This window comes from Erpetoichthys calabaricus, chromosome 1, assembly GCF_900747795.2.
Source record: "Erpetoichthys calabaricus chromosome 1, fErpCal1.3, whole genome shotgun sequence".
NCBI classification, from domain to species: domain Eukaryota; kingdom Metazoa; phylum Chordata; class Cladistia; order Polypteriformes; family Polypteridae; genus Erpetoichthys; species Erpetoichthys calabaricus.
In genome coordinates this window covers 165,710,870-165,733,553 of record NC_041394.2, presented here as the reverse complement: position 1 = coordinate 165,733,553, position 22,684 = coordinate 165,710,870, and positions in this window count along the sequence as shown.

The following is a 22,684-nucleotide window of genomic DNA, read 5'->3' as shown; positions in this document are numbered from 1 at the left end:
ATCCACCAAGCAAGTCATGCTGCTGGAGCCAACAGTCCTGTGGGAAGATCACTTGGACTAAGCCTTGGAAAGGAAGCTCTCCAAATACGCAGATCTGGCCTGCATCTGTCAGCAGTCGGGATGGAGAGCTAGTTGTCACCTAGTGTAGGTCAGGTGCAGGGGATTTGCAGCCTGTTCTCTGGTTACTGCCTTTAGTAGTTTGGGCATTAAAGGAGAGAGGAAGAGGAAAGCCATGTGCAGCACCATCGAAGCGGCAGACAGAGCCTCAAGATGGCTGTGGCTTGGGAGAGAAGAGGAATAGGGTCAAAGTAGCAAGCCATCTGGACACATGCTGGGGTCTGATCAATCGTATGATGCTGAAAGACCCAAAACACCCGATGATCCTAGGAACATCAGTGATGAAGTGTCCAGACTGAGGCATCAGTAGATGTATATTCACAACAGACAGAAAAATTATCATTTTTGGGTGGAGTATTCTTTTAAACATGCAAAGTAAAGGATGTGTGTTTTCTAAAGATGACCCATACAAGAGCAATTTGGAGTCAATGAACAAAAGATGCATGAAGCATTGTTAGGAAAGCAGAGTGTCCATGCAGTCATGGGGAGAATTGCTCATTGGGTAATGCAACTTGTTTTACTACCCATAGGAAAGACATCTGAAATGTCTTGGAATCAAATGATAGAAAGATTCTGTCATCATATTAGACAGACCACCGCAGACAGTTATTCTACCGTAGGGCTCCAGGACTATGACTTTGTCTGTTATAACTGACTGCGGAACCCTCAGAGGTTTATTTTCTCAAGAGACTGCTGACTTCTGTCTTTGTTTTCCACTCCTCCATTGTCAAGTGGATTTAGTTCAACAAATAATTAATGGACAGAAATTGTTAGGTTCAATAAATGTTAATCTACTTGGTTTTATTGTGTGTTTAAAAATCTGTGTCTTTATGTGTAGTCATTATGTAATTCGTAATTTGTATAGTTTGCAGTTGCGTTTACTTGTGAACTTGTCATGGTGCTCTGAGCCTGGGTTCAGTAAAGAATGCTATACAAAAAAAAAATGAAATTGAATTGAATTGAAGTTGCCTTCCAGTTTTCCTGTCATTAGTCTGCGTTCCACTCTGAGGTCTGTCAGTTTGAATGTTATATTTTCTAACATGCAAAATGTATCTAGATAGTACAATAACAATGAGGATGTTAAACATATTTCTAAGATGGTTTTGGTAAAGTGCTGAATGACACATAATGACCTAAATGAAGGACACGAAAAAGATAAGGATAGGTTTATGATTCCTGCCTGCACCTGTTTACCATGTCTCTTGGGGCAATAATCTTTCTTTTTAATTCAGTAATAAAAACATCAGGACAAGTGAAATATTTGTTTGCTTTGATTTTCAAATAGAAACAATTTGAATTAAATAAACAATCCATAATCCAATACATAATTTTTAATTTCTTCAGAATAAAAATTCTCCAAATTGCATAGTGGGAAATTTTGCAAAAATAAAAAGACATGGGACTCAAAATAATGTAGACAGTGAAAGTTTTTTTTTAATTTCTTTAAAAATTCTCTCATTGACGCCTTTTGCACATGAACTGTCCTTTGTCGTCCTTTAATAGCATTTTGTCAATTTGCCATTACTGCATCATGCTTTAGACCACCAGCTTCACCTATAGTTTCAGGAAGAGTGTGTTAGCATCAGTTAGTGGAAACTAGTTGTTAAATTTTAGCTGGTTTGCCAAATCACTTATGAAAACAATAATTTGAATTTTAAGCCAAGGGTGGGAGGCTTGTAGTTGTTGCTGGGATTTTTACTTATTATAATTAAGCTTCAAAGCCAGTGGTGGAAAGCTCACTGTTTTTGCTGAGATTTTTTTTTTTTTTTTTCCTACCACCAAGTAAACTTTTCAAACTTTGAATGACTACAGGAATATTACTCAGGAACAGTGTCATTTCTCCATTAAGGGCCAGTGGGGCACAACACCTCTAGATTTTGTGCAAATGTGCATAATACTCTTCCCTAAGTAATTTTGCTTATTATTAAAATTTTTATAACAACCTTAACTTTAACTTCTTAAATGTTTTTCTGTCATATCCTCAGTGTAATTACAGTGCTTACATATCTAGGAAAAAATGCTTTTTGTAGTTTGTAAATTTGTCTTTGGTGGGTGCTGCAAGCCTATTTCTGGCTTAGGGGCTGCGCAAATTGGCCCTGTAGTGTGCTCTATACCTCTATACACCTGGCTATGTGTATACATGGACAATCTGCACATACCATCACGGTATTATGCTGTATCTTGATTTTCACCCAATGCTGAAGATGGCAATGCTAAAATTGAAAAAGCCATAAAGGAAGCCCATGTGTGCTGATTCCACTTTGTTCGAAAAGAAACCAGCAGTGTGATGCACTTGTTTCAAAAAGGAGCATTTGAGCAAATTCATGGAGCGAAAAGCATAAAGATAGAGTATGCAGCTACTAATTTTTTCAATTGTTTGCAGGCCAACACCTCGCTGCACAGTACTTTGAACTGTAAGTGGACGTGCAGTGTGCAGTCTATCCACTAATGTTGTAGTGCAAGCGCATCTGTGGACCAGTCTCTGGGCTAATCTGAGGCAGGTTTTTCCACCCCAGGTCAAGAGGGAGTGCTTGCACCAACCTGATGTTTTGTTCCCTCCGTAGTACAGAGAAAATGCCCAGTGAGGGCAACTGACTCTGTCCCCTTCCCATTCCTCACCTTTAAAGCCTGCAGCTGCCGAAAGAAGGCATTCAGTTTAGAACAGATTGCACCATAGGATGGAGCTCTTTCTACCATGACCAGTAGTGATTATTTCCTATGCCTGGTGGCATTCTTAATTTAATTTTCTTTGTTTATTGTACTGTTTATTATTTTCAGACTGAATTCAGCTAATGGAATGGGTGCCCCAACATGTATCTGTGACCCATGTAGCACTCTGTGAAAGGCATATTGGCCTGTAAACAGCACCACCATACATATCTGTATGTAGCAGTTTTTTTTACGTAGGTGTCATGGTACTGCAGTGGTTACTACTGCTGCTTCACAGCCCTATGAACATGTCCATGTTTGTATTGAGTTTAAATATTCTCCAGATGTCTTTGTGGTTTTTCTATGGGTTCTGCACTTTCCACCCACAAATCTGTGATCTTTGCACATACAAAATCTAAGAGCTGAGGATGTATCTCTTGACGTTTAGCACAATGATCAGTGGCTGAATCAAATAAGATTGATAAATTATTAGGGACTTACTGTTATAATTGTAGTATGTTCACGAAAAAATATCAGGGGCTGATCACAGCAGATCTGGGGCTAAAGCCTTTGATACCCCACCCCCCCCCCCCCCCCCCCCCCCCCCCCTTCAATGCCACTGGGTAAGAACTGATCCTGGCACCTTTAGGCCCATTCACACACATACTGTATCCACATTCACAAACAGCCAATTAACCTAACATTCATATATCTTTCAACACTATTACATTTAAATATATTTTTGGAATCATTTTGAATTTCAGCTTGAGCATGTGGGAATGCTGACGATGCTGTATTATTGCTGTTGGTGTGTGCTCATAGAATGAGCAGTGGAGAAAAAGTAGAAAATATTTTGCCCATTTTGCTGGTAAAATGTTTGAACGCTGTTTGGCTTTTTATCATTTGCATGTCACTTTCCCTTCCTAAGGAAAATGAATAGGCTGCCATTCTTAGTTTTTTTTTTGCACACAGCAGCATTACACAGCAATTCACCCCACAGTGTGGCATGAAGAGGTTACAGTTAGGGAAGTCACTAACAGTACTGCTGTGCATTCATAACAGGTAAACCCAAAGACTTACGGGATTCACTTTTTGACTTAAAGACCTGCCTCTCCTCAAAATGTCTTTCCTGTGAGTCTTTGGGTTTTGTTATAAACTGTATATACCTTGATAATTCCACAAGCATTTATTTAAGAATATTTTAGCAAAAATCTTTTGTTTTGCATATTTTCAGCAGGAGACTGGATAGCAGAATTTAAGATTATGCGACTGGAGGAAGCAAGGTTTTTTTTCTTTTTCCTGTGGATGATTTTCACATTGTTTCCTGCTGTAAAGTACTGACTATCACTGAGCTCTGTTATGTGATAAACTTCTTTCCCTTGTCAAACATGCACATCAGAGGATCTTTCTCCCAGCTCATCACAAGTATGCAATACCCCAATGGGGTGAGAGGGGGCGTTGTCACTAACAGCATCATCTTTTCTCTCCTCTTCAGCAGCAAGGAGACACCTCTTGAGGGAAAATAACGCTGCCCTTTCCAGCTGTAGGGCTATAAAAGTCTCACTCCTCCTGATGTTGGTGTCCATTTGGTCCTGAAATTGGTGAAAGAATGGAGCTTCTAATGACTGACCAGTTCTCAAAAGCCAAACCCTTCAATAAAGCCAGGAAGGCCGCTTTATATTATTTCTATTTTGTGCATTCAAGCACTGATTTTGAGTTTTACTGCTTGAGAATTAAAAGGGATGACCCCATTTTCACCCCAACAGTTTTGGGACTCTTCCTGCAATTATTCACCTGTCCACACTCTCCATTCTACATGAAAACATAAGACTACTATTTTTTCTCGCCCACTACCACATGGGTTAAGTAATACATACAAATAAATCATTTTTGGATGGAGTATTCCTTTAAGGCAAAGTAGCGCTTCATTGCTCTGTCCATCATGTGAAAATTACTTATTTTTTCAGGTTGATCTCTGTATGGTGTGTTCTGGAAAGTTCACTGATTGCACTTTGATTGGATTTTGATTAAACTGTAAGGTGATTTTTAACTTCAATAAAAGTCATTAAAAATGTTTATTCTGTTAATGATTCAATTAATTATTTTTCTTTTGAAGTGCTTGATAAACATAAAAAATCTTGTACACATACACTTCACTGACACATAGGAAAAAGTTAATTCAATATTTAGTTAGAACTTTTATTGTAAAACATTTGCATCTTAGTGCCTCAAGTATACAGTCACCAGCAAATTTATTAGGTATACCTGTTCAACTGCTTGTTAACACAAATATCTAATCAGTCAATCAAATGGCAGCAACTCAGTGCATTTAGGCATGTAGACATTGTTAAGATGACCTGCTGAAGTTCAGACCGAATATCAGAATGGAGAAGAAAAGTTTTTGAAGTGATTCTGAATGTGGCATGGTTGCTGGTGCCCGACGGGCTGATTTGAGTATTTCAGAAATTGCTGATCTACTGGGATTATCGCACAACCATCTCCAGGGTTTACAAAGAACGACAGCTCTCTGGACAAAAATGCCAGATTTCAGAGGAGAATGGCCAGAATGGTACGAGGTGACAGAAAGACAACATTAACTCAAATAACCACTCGTTACAACGGAGGTATGCAGAAGAGAATCTCTAAATGCACCACAAGTGGAACCTTGAAGTAGATGACAAAAGTTACAGGAGACCACACTGGGAGGGAACTGAGGCTGCAATTCACACAGTCTCACCAAAATTGGACAATACAAGATTGAGTATCAATTTCTGCTACAACATTTGGATGATGAGGTCAGAATTTGGTGTCAACAACATTAAAGCATGAATCTATCCTGCCTATGTTGTGGGGGATATTTATTTGGCACACTTTCAGCCTCTTAGTAGCAACTGAGCATTGTGTAAATGCCACAGTCTACCTGCGTATTGTTGCTGACCATATCCATCATTTTATGACTGCAATGTACCCATGTACCCAGTGTACCTATGGGTACTTCTAGCAGGATAACAAAGCTCAAATTATCTCAACTGGTTTCTTGAAAATGACAATGAGTTCACTGTACTCAAATGGCCTCCACAGTCACCAGGTCTCAATTCAATAGAGCACCTTTGGAATGTGGTGCAACGGGAGATTTGCATCCTGGATATGCAGCCAACAAATTTGCAGCACCTGTGTGATACTATCATGTCAATATTGACCAAAATCCCTGAGAAATGTTTCCAGTACCTTGTTTAAAATATATCATGTGAATACAAAAGGGACAGTGTACCTAATAAAGTGGTCAGTGAGTGTACTTTACTTTTATCAACAAAAGGCTTCATGGAACTCAGATACTGCAAATGGTGAATAAACTAGCCCATTTCAATCTTTTATTGTACACTTTTATTCCACCTCTAACTCTCTTTAACTATGCCAGATCATTACAAGACCCCTATAATCACAACCCAAATACTCTGCCAGACAGAGGCCTGGAAGAGATGGAAAAAAGCTGTTCACTAGGTAAAGGTGCTCTAGGATTCACCTTAATAATACTAATACCAGGCACTTCAACTCCACACACACACCCCAAATGAACACTTGCTGAGCAGCATCTGAGCTCAGGTTTACTTAAAATATCCTGAAAAGTAATTTGCACTGCTATTCTGCATACCCCAGCTGCACAGCACATCATGGTCACCATATCCAGTTTAGGGTCACTCCGTGTTTAAAAGTCATTCATCTTTTCAGTCTAGGCAAAAGACGTCTACTGTATAAAAGAGATTTGATAAAGGATTTTAAAATTGCAGAGGGAATTAATAAAGTTGACTCTGGCCTTTACTTCAAAATAAGCCTTTCAAGAAAAACATGAGAACACAAGAGGAAGCTTGTTAAGCCAATTCTTAATGCATGGAACAAATTACTAAATTATGTACTGAAAGTCAGCACACTAGGGGCCTTACAATCTAAGCTTGATGTTGTCATAGAACCAATTAATGAATAGGAAATTGACAAGCTCCTATGGGTTGAAAGACCTTTTCCTGTCTGTAACAAAATGCAGTCTGCTCTGGTGACTTACTGGGATAGGAAGCAGTCTGCTGGTATTCTTGTGTGGCATTCGTCCCAAGGTAAACCAGAGAAGCTGCTCTTAGCTAACAATTATTCATTTACTTAGATGTTTACATTTTCTTTTGGGGGGAGGGGTTTGGTCTCAGATTGGATTAAATATACTGTATATGGAGGTGGTCTGCTGAAGAAAAAGCCCTGAGAGTTTCTACTGATTAATATAAGTGATGTAGCTGAATGTAATATAAACCATTATACAGTGTTGCTGACTTAATAATTTGACTGCTACCACAATAAATTAAACTTTAGCCAATTCAGGAATTAGAATGGACCTTTATGCACCCAATAAACCACCTGTAAAATTGTCCTGGACTAGCAACCCCCAAATTCCCCATTCACCCCAGCATAGCATCAGTGAAACTTTGGGTTCTGTAGATGGTATAGCCAAGAACAAAAACTGCAGCTACCTTTCTACTCCAAATCAAATTCTAGTGCCAGAAGTAGAAAACAACTTTTGGGTGCCATACTGAGGTCCAGCCCGCTGAAGGATTGAAAGGTGCAAAAGCAGGAGAAAGCATAGATAAAAACAACTTGTTCTTCTTGGCTGAAGGATAGAGTTGACTTATCATCAGCTCTCAGCAGACATGTTTAATGCCATCAAAAGAGGTCCATTCTGTGAAACCTCAAAGACTGTAACAGCAGTATATTGTTGTCTAACACAAAGTGGGACCAAAGCCAAAAGAAAGAAATGAGCATCTGGACAAAGAAATATCAAGCAAGTGACACCTGAAGAGTGAAGATTTCAGAAAAAATCAACACCTAATCCTGGGAGATCACAGGAGCTGGACAAGCTCCTGTATTTTTGAGTTATACTTTTGGTTACAAGATTAATATTGTTTGCCTACACATTCCTCGAGTGATGTATTGATGTGTAATTCTGGTTGTTTGTATTACTTGAAACAGTAGTAACTTGTGTCATGGATACATCTTTAGCTTTTTTACACTATGTTACTACTTCTAACTTTAATTGTAAAACTGAAATCGCCAGAGCAACTTCCCTTAATTTTGCCTCTGGCATGCAGTCTCATGGCATCTGCAAGTAGTGTGTAAACATACCTTATACATGCACTAACACACATAACAAGAGGAACTGTGGGGTGTTTCCAGGTCCAGATAATCCGTGAAGAGAATCAAAGCACACAATTATTAAGAAACCTACAGGTTAGAGAAAGATTTATCCATTAAATTGGCCAACACAGCTGAAATCCTACAAAAGCGTTTAAAAGTCAAAATTTCCTTTGAAAATTCTTTAAAAAAGAATTAAGAAGGTGAGATGAAAGTCATATGATTGTGTCCCTATAAAGGAGAAAAAGTGAAAGGCAACTAAGTTAACATTGACTTGTTTTGTGGTATTCATTCTTAATAGTAATAATAATACATTTTATTTATTTGTAGGCGCCTTTCTAAACACTCAAGGACACGAAAAAATGACAAAACACAGATTATAAATAAAAGTAAAATACAAAAGCTAAAATCAGACAGAGCAATTGTAATCAAAGAGAAAAAGCAGTCTTAAACAAATGAGTTTTAAGTTTAAATTTGAAAAGTGAAAATGATTCAATATTTCTAAGCTCAGATGGTAGTGAGTTCCAAACCTGGGGAGCAGGGCAACTGAATGCTCTGCTCCCCATAGTGGTAAGACGGACGAAGGGGACAGTCAAGTGGATGGAGGAAGAGGATCTAAGGGTACGTGAGGGAATGGCAACATGGAGGAGGTCAGACACATATGGAGGGGCAAGGTTGTGGATAGCTTTAAAAGTTAGTAGGAAATTTTGAATTGAATTTGGAACTGAATTGGAAGCCAATGAAGCTGCTGCAAAACGGGAGTGATATGGTGAATAGAGGGAGTTCTAGTAATGATGCGGGCAGCTGAATTCTGGACCAGTTGATGCTTATAAAGAGATTTGCAAGAAAGACCAAAGAAAAGGGAATTGCAATAATCCAGAAGAGAAGTGACAAGGCTATGAACAAGGATAGCAGTGGTGTGGGGAGTGAGGGAGGGGTGAATATGATTAATGTTATGCAAGTGGAAATACGCAGACCGGGAGATATTATTGATGTGGGACTGAAAGGATAAAGTACTGTCAAGGATGACACCCAGACTCTTAACCTGTGGGAAAGGGGAGACAAAGGAATTATCAATAACATATGAAAAATGATCAGTTTTGGATAATGTTGATTTTGTACCAATGAGGAGAACCTCAGTTTTGTCACTATTTAATTTAAGAAAATTTGAAGAAAACCAGGATTTGATTTCTGCTATGCAATCAATAAGTGAGGAGGGTGGAAAGGAAGCAGTAGGTTTTCTAGTGAGATAGAGCTGGGTGTCATCAGCATAACAGTGGAAGCTAACGTTATATTTATGAAAGATATTACCAAGGGGCAGGAGGTAAATAATGAAAAGGATGGGCCCCAGGGCTCTGAAGTAACAGCGGTGGGTAGGGTGTGAAAGTTTTAAGCTGAACAAACTGAATGTGGCCTGAGAGGATCTGAACCAATCTAGTGGAGTGTGCTTAATGCCAATCGAAGATAATCTATTGAGAAGAGTAGTGACACAAATAGTGTCAAAGGCTGCACTCAGATCAAGGAGGATGAGAATAGTAATTAAACCATAATCAGTTGCCATAAGGAGGTCATTAGTAATTTTTATAAGTGCCGTTTCTGTACTGTGGAGGGGACGAAAACCAGACTGGAACTGTTCATACAGATTATTTTGAGATAAATGAGAATAAAGTTGAATAGCCACTGTTTTTTCAAGAATTTTGGAAATGAAGGGTAGATTAGAGATAGGAACGAAAATTATTGAAATTAGTCGGGACCAGGTTTTCTCAGTATTGGGGTTATTGTAGCAGTTTTAAAAGATGAAGGAACAGTACTAGTAGTGAGAGAAGAGTGGATTATAGCAGAAACAGAGGGACTTGCATACAGTATATCCATCCTTTATTGTCTATATGTTATTAATACACTGGTTGCATCACTTTATGTATTACAATTAATGTAGTTTGGTTATTTGTTGAAAAACAGTAGTTTACCATGCCCAAACCACAAACAGAGAAAGTGAAGGCAGCTGTCTATACCTTTGTTTACCTATACATTTGTTCATAAATTTAAATTTATATCTATTCATAGTTCTGGCACCCCACTTGAATATGAGAGAGAGAAGTCCTGCATCATCACATTAGAACAAGTGACAAACAAATCAAACAGGAAGAGATTATTCAAGAAAATACCCCATGAGTAATACATTTACATGTCTTAATAAATAAATAAATAAAGAACTAAAATGATAATAGCATGTACCTTTCCTATTAATCACCTTACAAAATAGGTCCTAAAACACCTGCTACTGAACAAAAGACAACATTGAGAGAAGATAAAAAGTTAAAACTGCTGTTATCCCTTCAGGAGATTAGTAGCACAAGGTAACTGAAACTTAATAATTAATTTGCACGTTGTATTGAGCAGTGCGACCATAAATACAGACAGACAGACACACACACATAGACCACTGCAGTTACTGGGCACCACACATTTGAGAAGTGCCTCAAGGGTTTTTTTCAGAAGATTTACTGTAAATAGTAAATGGAAGCTTACATTCTGTCAGCCCAAGTTAATGAGAGCACCTCTGATTTTTGCAGTTCAGAATTACAGCTCCTACTTTGAGTGCCGCCTTAATGAAGCATTGGATTAGTTTAGAAATATGACACTTAATGAGCTGTCTAATTGTTCCAATGCAGTTTTAAGCCAAATTCACTTATAGTTGTCTCCTGATATACATATTATATGCCTGAATTCAGCAAGACAATGGGTAAAGAAGCCTATCCTGGCAATAACAGGCACATGATAGTCATCAATTAACTTCATGTATAAGCATTAGCAAGATAAACACGTTGTCCACAGTAACTCATAATCCATTGGTTTAGTTCAGTTCTGGTTTATTGTTGTATCTATGGTGTATAGTGGAATTGTGGAATTCTCTTTAGTATATCTTACCAATGGGGTGGCACGGTGGCACAGTGGTAGCGCTGCTGCCTCGCATTTAGAAGATCTGGGTTCGCCTCCCGGGTCCTCCCTGCGTGGAGTTTGCATGTTCTCCCTGTGTCTGCATGGGTTTCCTACGGGTGCTCTGGTTTCCTCCCACAGTCCAAAGACATGCAGGTTAGGTGCATTGGAGATTCTAAATTGTCCCTAGTGTGTGTTTGGTGTGTGTGTGTGTGTGTGCCCGGGGTTTGTTTCCTGCCTTGCGCCACTGTGCTGGCTGGGATTGTAGTTAGGATATAGCAGGTTGGATACTGGATGGATATCTTACCAATAAGTGATATTTTGCCACTCTCTTCTATGTGTTACTGTTTTATTTTGTAAACCTAGCTTGCTCACCAATGTAAAATCCACTCCTATAAATCCATTGGCAAGTGACAGTCAAACTATGCTTTGCATCCTGTCTCATATTATTAATTTGATGAGGAGTTTGTACTTGGGATGTGGGTATTACACAGGGGAGGAGACCATTCACTCTATCAAGCTTGTGCACTAGTTAGTCCCAATATCTTGCTTTTTTTCTAAGCCAATATCATATCAATCTAAAAAATAAATGAATGTTATACATTTGCCAGCCTGACTTTAATTTTATTCTCAATTGCCTAAGATGTAGCATTGAGGATGTGACAGGAAAACATAAGTCTATAGAAGAAAATCCACTCAAACATGGGAAAAACTGTCAAACTCCACAGGAAACACACAAGCTGCCCTAAGCACAGCACATTTTTCATGCCCTGTTCATAATAGCTGATCTTTTTTTCATCAGTCGTCAGTAATCATTTTAAGTCTAGGTAACTGTATGCTTAAGTACTAGAGGTAGTCAATCACATACTGTGTGTTTTCCATTCTGGTGAGGAACAAATGTGAATTTCACATATTTATATATAAAAATATATACATAAAATATGTACATAACTTATTTATATAAAAATAATATATATAATTTTCAATGCTTTTTTACATATTTCACAACATCCATTTTCTAAATACACTTTTTCTACTTTGGAAGCCGGATCCTTTCCATGCTGTATTTGGTTAGCTGATGAGTTGATCACTCTGTCAGGATTACCTACAGAAAATGTACAGACTTTGCACCTGAAACTACTGGGTGCCTAGAGTTGTGAGACAGAATTGCCAACTGTTTCATCAGAAGGTTCCCTCCTACATTACTTATTCTTGAATTATTTCCATAGATGCACTCATGCACCTATCAAAATCAGAGATGTTTGTTTCCAACTCAGGCAGCAAAAGTTACAAAATGGAAGTTAATTCATAATGAGACATCTGTTAATTACAAAGTGTGCAACATACCGCCACAATTGGCCAGTTTATAGTAGCCACCTGTAGCAATGTTGTAGGGTTAGTAGATTACATAGAATATTGCCATCCAACTAAGTTTCAATATCAAATTCACACACACAAATCCAAAAGAAAATGCAGGGTGTGCAAACTTGCTTTGATTCAATTCTTGTATACCACAGAGAGACTATTTTGTTCATTCTTTATTAGAATATAAATCACAAAACAAATATTTTATTTAATGTGAAGCTGATTTCTCAAATTCTTTGACAATCTTTGATTCTTTCTTTAAGGGACTGACTGTGCATGAACTGAGGCCAAAAGGTTAAAAAAAGTGCAAATGTTTGCAAAGATACTCTGACTAGGCTTTTGGCACCCCCTTTTGAACAATTTGAGCAATTTCAAATTTGACAAGTTCAGTATTAAAATATGACCTTCAGTTATACATTTATTTTAAACAGTATGGACTATTATATGTATATATAGTATGGACAATATTTTATATGGACTAGCATATTTTATTTAAATAAAATATGCGAACTATAATTGTTTTGGAACTGTCACTCTTTCCAGAGGTTGTTCCGGCCTTGCTCGCAAATGCTGTTAATGTAGTCTGTGGTCCTTATGACTCTGAACTATGCAAAGCATTTTACCTATTGAAAAAGAGTGACATTATTTCATGAACTAGACAATCACTTGAAAAATACATCTTTTCTATATGAAACTTGTGAAACTTTTATGAGGTTACTATCCTCACAATTTGAGAAGGCTGATGTCCCACCCAGAAAGTAAGTTCCACAAATGCCCAGATATCAATTAAAAATCTATGGGAGAAGAGAAAACAAAATATAGACTCCAACTGATTTATGAAGGCCTCCCTTCAGATTCCTTACCAGGACACCATACAAAAATGTCAATAACTTCAACAGAATTTTACAATGTTTTAGCACTGGGGCAGTCATGTGAAACATATTGCTGAAATGTAAAAATTATAAAAATATTTAAAAACAAAATACAAGTTCTTAATGTAGCAGAAAATTCAGAAAACTATTCTGTTATTATTCAGATCTATAATTTCTCATGATAGTAAGCAACCATTTGTTTTCACAGAATGCATCCCCCATTAGCAGATTCTGGTAAGCTTTGGGCATAAGGCAAGACACAAACCCATGACACTCACACACCCACACTTACTGCTGCGGAAAATTCTAAAGTCATCAATCATCATAAAAGGCATATGTCTGAGGGCAACAGACTTGCAGAAATCCCATATAAATAAGGGCCAGAGAAACCCCAGCCAGAGAATGATCGTACCAGGAATTAAACTGTGGTCCCTGGTATTGTGTTGTAGCGCTGCCCTTCGAAATGTCTAGAAGCTTATTTCACAAAAAGCAAATTTAGGAAATTGATAGATGAAGGAAATGTTATTTGATTTATTTAAAACTGGTCTAGAAATCATACTTTTTAAAGATTATAGGCTGTGTTCATTTGAGTATGCTCCAACTTCACATGAAGAATATGTAAAGAACAATGCAAAATTCATCTTGCTATCTATACCAAGTGGTGTGAATTCAAGAGGTACTTGAGAGTTGCCTTAAAACTGAAAGCAAAATTAAAGGGAGACAATTATTAATGCTTCTAAGAAACACAAATACTGAATGCATTATTAATAAAATATGAAGGATAAAGCAGTGAGATGATTTCACCACATAATCATGGAGATTATTTTCATTAACAATGCACACTAATTTAAAGAGTAATTTAGATGTGCTTTGATGGGGCAAAACCATATGTTTAAATGGCAAAGTATTTAGAAAAGTGCTTATTAAAGGATGTAGAGTATCAACTGGGTGACTTTACTTACATCCATTATTAAGCGCAGGGGAGTTTGAAATACTTGTCCAGAATACATTGATCTACCGTAGTGGATACCTATGAGACATGGGCAGATGCTACTTATAGAAATTGCATACTGAAATGCCAAGAAGATCACTTGTTTTTGAGCACATGCTCAGTAATTACGTTTATGCTGAGCTCTTTCTGACTCACCATGGCTTCAAACATTAATTATTTAAGTAGTAATATAGAAAAGAATTGTTCAAAGTTTATAATTTTGTATGAGACCATTGCTAGCTTGGATGAAGTTAGTGAACTGGCAAGTACAAGGACAACAAAAAAGTTCAGGTAAATTAGAGAGGGGATGCAAAGGGTGATACCTTCGGAAAATGTTAAGCTAGCCAGAAAAAAATGTGGTTTAAGGATAAGTTAGCTGTATTTTAAGGTGAAGTTTAAGATAAAGCATAAAAGTTAAGATAGCTGAGGGTATTTCAGACACACCAGAAGTTGGTGGTGTCCATATTTGTTTTTCCACTGAAAAAGTATAACCAGGAGATAAAATGTTTTACATAAGGGTGAGGAAAAACCATAGCCAAAAAATATATGCAAATGACAGAGTCAATAAGACTATTACTACTGTGCACCAAAATCAAAGCACTAAGTCCAAGTCAAAATAAACATAGCAAAGTTCTGACATTAACTTTTATTTCTTGCTCTTAGCTTTAAAAAATATTGTTTTTTAAGTTTTTGTAGGGAATCCTACACTCGGGTAGCTAGAATGTCTGTGCTACCATCATAAATATACTGAAGTGATGATGTCACACATCACAATGATACTCAATTGTGTTGCCATTGCTGACAACCTGTAATAAATCAGGAGCCCCAAAGAAATGTTGGGGTGCCACCCAGGACACCATGTTTACTTGAAATGGCAAAAACAAAAATAGCAGGTATTTGATGGTGCTAGGGTTAGCAAAAAAGGTTCAATAAGCCTTGGGTTACTCATCTGCCAAATAAGACACCTCCTTCCAGGGATGGAATGGGGTCAAATTGTCTTCAATGGGCATCTTCTCAGAGCTAAGGGTGGAAAAGGAAACAAGAAGGCTAGTGATTGCTCCCCCTGGTGTCTCTGGGTGGTAGTGCTTGCCATTGATGAGGCCAGAAGGTGACTCTTTGATGTGCATGCATGACACTATTAAAAAAATTTCTAAAATGGTAACACCTACGATAAAGTAACCATCTAACTTGGCTCCATTGGGATATAACCAACAGAACATAATAAACAGCCATAAAAATGCTTAACAAATATCCAAAAGTTAAACTAATGGATTTAAATTTTCAAAAATGAAGATTCAACTCAGTGTGTAAGTTGCGAGTTGTGTTGTAAGGTTAACTTAGCTGGTGTTTAAGGTTAAGTTTAAAAATAGGTTTAGGCTTAAAAGTTAAGTTAAATGAAGGGAGATGTTTTATATGGTTAAGTTAAATCTAACTTATGATTAGGTTTATAGTGTATCTTAAACTTAAAGTTATCTTAGCTGAGAGTGTGGTAGTTGAGTACATTTTCTTGAAGAGTTTGTTCTTAACGTGATTGTAAAGGGCAAACCTGTCACAAAATGTAATAAGGGTACTCCTGTTATTTGCTATTTGTATTTGTTAATAAGGAAAAAGTGGATAATGCTGTGGACCCATAATTTCAGTGATGTGGGTTTAAGTTCCACCTTGGTCTTGGTGGAGTTTGCATGCTGACTATGAGTTTTCCTCCATTTGCTCTATACATACTCCACATCTCAAACATATGCAGGAGTCTTCTTGGACTGGTGTTCCATCTAGAACTGCTTCCAACTTGTTCTTAGCGCTGTTCCTGTAATGTATAAAAGTAGGTTCTAGAATGGATGGATAGACAAATTGAATCATAACAAAAATACAAAAGCAAAGAACATGCAAACTTTGACTTTACTTGTCATCTGGAACTTTGAAAAAATAGTGTGAAACATAGCACTCAAATTCTTTTTAGTTCAATTGACTTTGCTTCAACAGCAAAAGGTAATGCAACTGTTAATAACTAGCTTTGAACAGTAGAAAGGAAGAATAATATGTATAACATCAAATATTGTTCAGGATTACATGTGCCCTTCAATTTGTTAACAAACACCTGCTAGAGATAATCATAATACTGTATTAAAGATACAAGAAGAAAGAATGCTCTGAAACAAATGCTGACAAGCGGTACAAAGAGCTCATTGTCTGAACAGAAATCAAGCTTAAGGTGGATGAAAGCAGGCAGACCCCAGGGGAAAACAACATACCTACTGCACCTCACAAACAGCACTGGCTTGCAAAGGAAAGCTTTAAGAATGCCTTTTGAATGTTGCTGATACCAAGTGCCAAAGCAGTAAAGGAGTAGATTCAGAACATAAGCATCATCTTCTAAAGCTACTTGACAGCTTTGAACCCCTTTGTGGGCATAGCCTGAGAAAGGAATTATTCAAAACTCCTCCACTGTTTGTAGAGGAAAAGTCTTTCAAAGGAATTTGCAAAAATATATTTCTAGAGATATTTCAAATGACGTATAATGTTATGATTAAGAAGAGAAAAAAGTTTATACACCACCCTGGCTGCCTTAATGTCTTACCCTAAGGCTATAAATTATTTCCTGATGATAGGAGTATGTGACTGTCTCTGAGCATGTGTGTGATCATGTTTTCAGTGTGAATCTTTTCAATCCATAAGGCACTGATGACTAGTGTATGATGTCAGAAGTGGGGTTTAACCTTGTATAAATTTTGAAGAGACAACTTTCCTTACAATTAAACACAGTAGGCAAAAGATAGATTAGTTTCATTTAATCTGTGCTAAAAGACATTCTACTTTTGTTACATTAATATAGACATTAATGCTCATTCGTTGAATTCTTTGAATTACAATTATCTGGAACAAACTGAAAAGAAAATCAATCATTTTTGCCATCACAGCTCTTGGAAAATATTCTTGGATTGTAAATCAAGGAAAGTTGTAAACTCAGAGACAACTGCAGTGCCTTCAAGTTTATAGAGATTTTATAGATCCTGAGCCTGTAAGTTTTTTTCTTCTTTATATACATGTATATATGTGTGTGCATGTGTTAAAGATCATATAAGACTAAAATAACCTTCCAAATATTTGATATATTTACATTTGATACAAATTAAATCCATGACAGAATACAGCAAATGTGTGGAAAACTGTAGATCTGTTTTAATGTTTAATGTTGTTCATTTTCCTTCGTGAAAAAGAAGAGAGTTAGTAGATTTATCTGTTGATTATTAAATGTTTTAGAATTAAGTTAAAATATATGTGTATTTACCAGACGTAAACTTTTAACACTGCCTTTGTAAAGACTGTCAACAATACTTAATTATGCTGATGTTGCCACTTAAAAATTTATGTTAGAAAAAAATATATTTGCCTAGTAAAGCTGTCCAGACTTCTCTTCTTTCTTTCATTTATTTAAAGACCACATGAGACGACCATAAACTTGAAGAAAAAAAATCATTTTAATTGCTTCTCCTTCAAGCCAACAAAATCTAGAGTTTATAACTATGAAATCTGGTAATGTATTCATGAAATGGCTGTAAATATTAAGGCTTTCAAAATCGATTAATGAAATGAGGCTAAAAAAACATTTATCTCTAGAAATTACAATAGATGTCACTGTGAAAGCAAATCAGCTTTGCTGCAAAAAAGACCAAGAACAGATCTAAAATATTGCAAGTAAAAGAGATTAAATGTGTGTTTGCTAGTATAGTAATGGGAAATAACACTGAAATAATGGGCAATATAGACTGTTATGGTGAAGGATACTGAGAGACAAATCTAGTGAGAAATGAACTTGCAAACAATACCACGCTCTAGTTCTTCATCAAATCCAGATCCCAGACTCAATCATGACATAGCAACATAAAGCAAAATGGAAAACAGATGAAACCCTAAACCACAGCATGTTTCTTCAGTTTAAAAATACTTTTATTTTTTCATCAGCTGGCAGGTCTTATAAAGATGATCACTGGGCAATAATTTGGAATGCAGGCTAAACAGAAATTCTATTTAAGGAAAGTTTAGAGCTGCAAGCTGCTATATTTGCACAAACATTATATCGCAGGGTGTGTTCTAGGAGCTGTACAACTTTTATGATATAAGAAAAGTCGTGGTTACAGGTTTAGGTTCTGAACAATTCAGTAATTAGACAGCAAATCCTGCTTATAAACAGGACAGCTATCTTAATTACACCTGCTGTTGGATGAAATGTTTATGCTTTTTATGCACAGGGATGACATAGTGTATTTTTTATTTTTGTTATGAAAATTTTACTCTGTGTTTTTTTATATAAACATTTATTTTTTGCCATGGATTATACAATGGTACAGAGGTGAGCACTTCTGCCTCACAAATACAGGAACATGGGTTCAACTTCTGGGGAAATCCCTAACTGTGCTGCATTTACTACATATTCTCACCATAATCACTTAGGTTTGTCAAGAAACTTTGGTTCCTCCTTTGCAACACCAAAAAACACACACATACACGCACACTTTCAAGTAATGTGTGTCCTTTTGTACACCATTATCTTGTTCAGCATTGGTTCCTGGGTGTTGCCGTGGTGGGCTTTGGCTTCCTGCCATCCTGGAATGGAAAAGGTGGGTTTATCTTAGCTTCGTTTTGGGTTGCCTTCATTTACTTTATAATCTGTCATACTTTATGTGAATTGCCATTGGTGGGAGCCTTCAGAACATGATACTTTATACATATGTAAAAAAATCTTATTCTTTACTGATGGAAATATGGCATTGAGTTTTGTTTATACTTATAATATTACTCAAAACACACAGTGCCTTCAGTTTGTTGAATGGAAAGTGAAGTTAATAGAAATGTACAATGATTACATTAAATATTAATTTTTAAGAAATTCTACTATATAGTAATGTAAAGTTTTCTAATCTATCTATCTATCTATCTATCTATCTATCTATCTATCTATCTATCTATCTATCTATCTATCTATCTATCTATGTGTTAGAAATATTTATCCCACAGGGAAATTTAGCTTTTACAGAAGACTCAGGAAATATAGAAATATAACAAACAAAAGCAACAACTATCCTTAAACACACACAAGAATTACAAAAAATATGACTTGGCTAATGATAAGAGAGCAGTTACAGTATGTCATTATAAAGAATATTGCTGTTGGTATAACAACAACAACAGCAATTTATTTCTTGTATAGCCCAAAATCGCACAAGAAGTGCAGCAATTGGCTTTAACTGGTCCTATTTTTTGATAGCCCCTAAGGCTTGACTCCCTAAGAAGACAAGAAAAAACTCCCAAAAAATATTCTAGTTGGAAAAATGGAAGAAATCCAGAGAAAAGCAATTCAGAGAGAGACCCCTTTCCATGTAGGTTGAGTGTACAATGGGTGTCAAAAATGGGGTAAATACAATACACAAAACAGAACACAAATAATCCTCTTCACAGAGCTAGATGTCCTGGGTATGACGACAAACTGCAACCTCGGTTCCTCCAACTTGCAGGGAAATCATGGGGGTTGGTGGCAGGATTGGCACTCCAGCCAGTGTAATAAAATCTTTACGCAGCTCTGTGACAACAGACAGGACTCCTTTCTGCTCTCCGCGGGAGTAGCTCTGCTACAAAGGCTGCTCGCATTATGAAGGGGATGGGGGAAAGCCCTGGGGAGCCCCATCCCTGGAAGAGTCAAAACCATCAGCAATCAGAAATGGTGTGGTCCTGAGGCGTCACCTCATCATGCACCACGGCAGCACTCAGGTCCCAATTTGAGGTGGCCCATCCGGTTAGATGCGTGAAATGTCTTGTCCCTCCAGCATGATGATCACCTTCTTCTACTGTTGGAGGAGCTGTGAAAACTATGCATTTCAGTGGTGGCACTCTCTGAGGTGCGCAGACATGGGACTGACCAGATATCTATGGGTGGGTACATCTTTTATTGTTCTGGTTGCTCTGATGGCTTTCATATTCAGGAAGTAGCTGTTGCTATAGTGGATCAGCTCCTTCCGATGGTGTGTATGCTCTGACTGCGGTGAATAATGTCTTTGTGAGGGAGACATTTTATTCGCAATTTCACTTGATGGTTGATGGATTCATGTGAAGTGAAACTACTCTAGTCATGGGTGACGTCAATGCAACCATTGGGCACTAAAAGGACTAGCTAAGAGGATTGTGTCAGTCCCCATGGGTCTGGTAACTGTAGTGAAAGTAGCTCCATATGCCTTGGCTTTGCAAAAGGTCAGGGGTTGGTCCTGGTTCCAGCGCCCTGAGTCGCATCGTTGGACTTGGTACTCCAGTACTGGCAGTGTTGTGAAGGAGATTGATCACATCCTCATGGGCAGACTCTGGATGCACTTACAAAACTGCAGGGTCCACAGAAGTCCCCAGTTTGTGAATTCTGACCAAAGACTTGTTGTTGATACTCTGAAGATCCATCTTAGGTCTAGTAGGCTACCACCTACAGTACTAAGAAAATGAGGCTGGACCTGGCCAGACTCCAAGATCAGGCTGTTTCTGATGAGTTTGCACAAAATTTGTGTGAGGAACTAACGGACTTGGGTGCGAATGCAGATCCTAATGTGATGTGGGAGTCCTTCCATGACAAGACCCTGAAGGTTGCTGAGGGTTGTGTTGGTGTTACCAGTGTTCCCAGAAGGAGGTGTGTCATCTCACAGGGCGCTCTGCATATCATCGAGAGGAGTTGCAGCACACAGCTTGATGGCAAGTTCGGTCTGTTCCGGGAACTGAAAAGGATGGCTGTGAGGGCAGATATGAAGGCATTTGTCTGTGAGCAAGTGACACACTATCTATGGTCTAGTGACCCACATCCTGCTTACAGAGGAATTGAAGCATTACGCACATCCAAATTTACTTCTGAGAGAATCGCAGTCATGGTTGCTGATGCTAGGGTCATCCTCAATAGGATCTGTGATCACTTGCTCACCTACCAGCCACCGGAGAAGTCTGGTTTTATGCCTAAAAGTACCATTGATCACATCCTGGCACTGATGGTTCTCATGAAGCGCAGACACGAATATCGGCAGAGGTTCTTTGTAGCCTTTGTCGATTTTTGTAAAGCGTTCAACTCAGTTGATTGTGCCTCCCTGTGGGACATCCTGAGACTTCGCGGGATCCCCTCAAGGTTGCTGGATATCATGTCTGGACTATACACTGGTACTATGAGTGCTGTGCAGAGTGGACTTAGAACCTCTGCATTTTTCCCAGTTGATTCTGGGGTTCGTCAGGGGTGTGTTCTTCCTCCTACTCTGTTCAATGCTTGCATGGACTGGGTGTTGGGAAAGGTCGTGGTGTCCAACAGATGTGGGGCATCTGTTGGTGAAGAAAGATTCACTGATCTTGACTTTGCTGATGATGCTGTGATCTTAGCGGTGTCAATGGAAGCTGTGATCGGAGCTCTTGAGAGACTGAGTGAGGAGTCTGAATGTTTGGGCTTGTGAGTGTTCTAGATAAAAACCAACATCCAGGCCTTTAATGACCTCTTACACACAGCCATCAACAGAGTTTCTGTCTGCGGAGAGAGCATCGACCTTGTCTAGAGGTTTGCTTACCTTGGCAGTGACATTCATGTCTCTGGTGACTCTTCCTATGAAGTCAGTATACGAATTGGGAGAGCAATGGTGGTGGTGGGGGCGGCGGGGTCATGAGGTCACTGGAAAGGATGTGTGGCATTCCCAATATGTATGCAAAAGGATAAAGGTCCAGGTCTTTAGACTCCTGGTGTTTCCTGTCTTGCTATATGGTTGTGAAACATGGATGCTATCAAGTGACCTGAGGTGAAGACTGGACTCCTATGGTACTGTTGGTTTGACTTTGTGCTGAATGAACGGTTGCTCACGGAGTCCTGAATGAGGCACATTACCAGCATTGTGAGGGAGCGTCAGTTATGGCACTATGGCCATGTGGAGCGATTCCCCTGAGGGTGATCTGGCTCGTAGCATTCCCATTGTTGAGGACCCTGGTTTCTGGACTAGGCCAAGGAAATGCCCATGTAACACCATGAACACGACTGTTTAGTTGTGTATTGGGTGCGGCAACATGCTGTACCAGTGCATGCTCTCCAACCTGACCTGACCTGAGACCTCAGGGATAGAAGACAATACTAAAATAGTAATAGTTCAAGCTACAAAAAAGTATAAACTGCAACGTTAAATGCAAGAATAAATTATACTGCTCACTAAATACAGATCTATCACATATGAGAATACAAATTTGTTCAGAGTCCTGGCATTTCCACAGCTGAGTCAGCACTGGGCTAATAATAATAGGACCCTTCTTCCCAATGATTCTAGCGCTCCTTTATCAAAGATGACTTTTGCAGAGGCAGGTATGCAACTTGACTGTGGAGCAATGGCAGCAAGTGCAACATGCAAGTATGGACAAGAGAAACAAAACAGTTAAGCGTTAGTAACAGATTATAAATGTCATATTACTTATATTATAGTACTATTGACTAACAACAGAGATAAAACTGTTACTAAGGGTATGCTAAACTGAAGTGGTGAGTCTTCAGCCGGGTTGTTTGGGTAGTTTTGTAATGTATGCTTTAATTGACATGCAAGCG